The 2,159-nt window shown below is 53.2% G+C and overlaps 1 protein-coding gene across 2 annotated transcripts in view; it reads right to left on the bottom strand.

The window, feature by feature from the left end:
* rps5 (ribosomal protein S5) overlaps window positions 1-555 on the bottom strand; it is a 19,948-nt gene extending 19,393 nt beyond the window's left edge. The window contains exon 1 of one of the 2 annotated variants that reach the window (XM_043678050.1): window positions 487-555. The gene's annotated coding sequence lies outside the window, so the exon portion shown is untranslated. Of the gene's footprint in view, window positions 1-459 lie in introns of both variants that reach the window. The other variant, XM_043678049.1, reaches the window with a different exon arrangement.
* Window positions 556-2,159: the final 1,604 nt, after the last annotated feature.

The following is a 2,159-nucleotide window of genomic DNA, read 5'->3' as shown; positions in this document are numbered from 1 at the left end:
ACCTGCACATCTTTGGACTGTGGGAGGAAACCGGAGCACCCGGAGGAAACCCACGCAGACATGGGGAGAATGTGCAAACTCCACACAGTCAGTCGCCTGAGGCGGGAATTGAACCCGGGTCCCTGGCGCTGTGAGGCAGCAGTGCTAACCACTGTGCCACCTCACACGGTCCTGGCACAATCACTGGGCGAGGGGCGGGGGGGGTCAGTACCTGAACACGAGGACCCCGCTTCACGTGGCTCTCTCTCACACACAGGCTCCCAGTCCTGTGACCCTCCCCCACCCCCCCCTGGAGTCCGAGGCTGAGGGCCTAGCTCTCGGGCCGCGGGCACACGTCCTCCTCCTCCTCCTCCTCCACCCCGCTCCCCGGAACCTTCCCCTATCCCGGGCCGGGCCGGGCCGGGCCGAGGCGAGGCCCCCCTCCTCCTCCTCTCCCCCGGTGTCAGGGCCGGGGCCTACCCTCAGGCCTCCCCGCTTCCCCCGCACCTGCTCCGCTCGCGATCCTCCGCCGAAAAGACCCGTCTACGGGTTGCACCGAGATCATAAAGCAGGGGCCGCGCCACTTACCTCCCTCCCCCCCCCCGGCTCCGCGGAGCACGTCTGTCCCCGCCCCCCCCGGCGCGGGCTGCCGAGGCTCTGGGCATGCGCAGTCCCCGTAGATGGCTACGCCTCCGCCATCTTTCGTATGGACACCCGGGAGAATCTCTCCCCACCCCCCTCCATTCCCATCATGGAGCATGCGCGTCGGTGCCCGCTCGCCATCTTTACTCTGGGCAAAGGGGAAACCGGCGCGGCGCCATATTGAATGTGGGCAAGTTGAGAGCTGGCCACGAGGTGGTGAGCGACTAGAACTGGACTACCTTTCCACCTCGCCCCAAAAATGATTAATTAAAATTATTTTCTTTTTTTTTTAAAAAAAGTTCATTCAAAAATATGAGTGTTACTGTCATACACTGCCAATACCCTTGAAAAGTTGATGGTGGACCTACCCTATTGAACCTCTGCAGTCATTGGGGGTTGTAGGTCCACTCCTCAATGCCATTTTTGAAGGAGGTGCACGATATTTTAACCCAGTGTCAAAGGCAGTATATTACTAATGTGGGATATAAATTTAGTCTCGGACTGAAATTATTAAAGTGAGTGAGCTTTTGTTTCTCACACTAATATCCCGAGGGTTGGTTTGAGAACCCACAGGGGGAAAACTCTGCTCCATGTTTCAGACCCACAACCTATCATCTCGCTCTGCTCCCAATCTCTTGGGATGTTGCCAGCCCTGACTCATGTTCCCAGAGCTCAGATTTCAGATTTCTGCTGGAAGTGTTGTGCTTTTCCATCGTAGCAATGTAGGAAGCACAGCAACGAGATCCTATAAGCATCAATGTGATACAACTAGGTCACCTGTTTTTAGTGATGTGCAGAAAACATTGGAAAGAACACTAGGGACACTGTGCCATGTCTTCTTCAAAATAAGTGCCAAGGGATTTTCCACAAACCCCTGATAGGGTTAGCCAGCTCAACAACATGTATTGCAACATGCCTTTAGAGTCATACAGCATGGAAACAGACCACTCAGTCCAACTCATCCATGCCAAACAATATCCCAAACTAAACTAGTCCCACCTGCCTGCACCTGGCCCATATTTCTCCAAACCTTTCCTATTCATGTACTTATCCAAACGTTTTTTAAACATTGTGGCTGTGCCCACATCCACCATTACCTGCACTGATCTGGTGAAATCCTCATTGATGCCATAGGCCAGAGAACACAGGGAATGATTAACAGACGGGGCTTGGTGCAATGAAGAATGTCGGGCAGCAAGTGTTTTGAGCAACCTCATGCTTATGGAGGGAAGAGGTGAGGAGGTCCATTCATTACTTTCAACAGGGAATCGAACCCAGCCTACACCTTCAAAACTGCACTGATACGTGATCAGCGAGGGGTGACTGGGGGAGTGTGGAACGGCAACTAACCAGGAATACAAACAGGAGAAATATGCGTCAATGACCACCGCCCACCTCAGGGACAAACCTGTAAATGTGCTCCATCTGGATTGTGACTAACAATGTGAACACAGGACTAACAATTATCACTTGTAGTTCCCGGAGGTTGTTTGTTGATTGAACTGGAAAATGTGGTGCGAAGAATCATTGCAGAACAA

This window comes from Chiloscyllium plagiosum, chromosome 37 (genome assembly GCF_004010195.1).
Source record: "Chiloscyllium plagiosum isolate BGI_BamShark_2017 chromosome 37, ASM401019v2, whole genome shotgun sequence".
NCBI classification, from domain to species: Eukaryota; Metazoa; Chordata; class Chondrichthyes; order Orectolobiformes; family Hemiscylliidae; genus Chiloscyllium; species Chiloscyllium plagiosum.
This window is presented reverse-complemented; position numbering and strand designations above follow the sequence as displayed.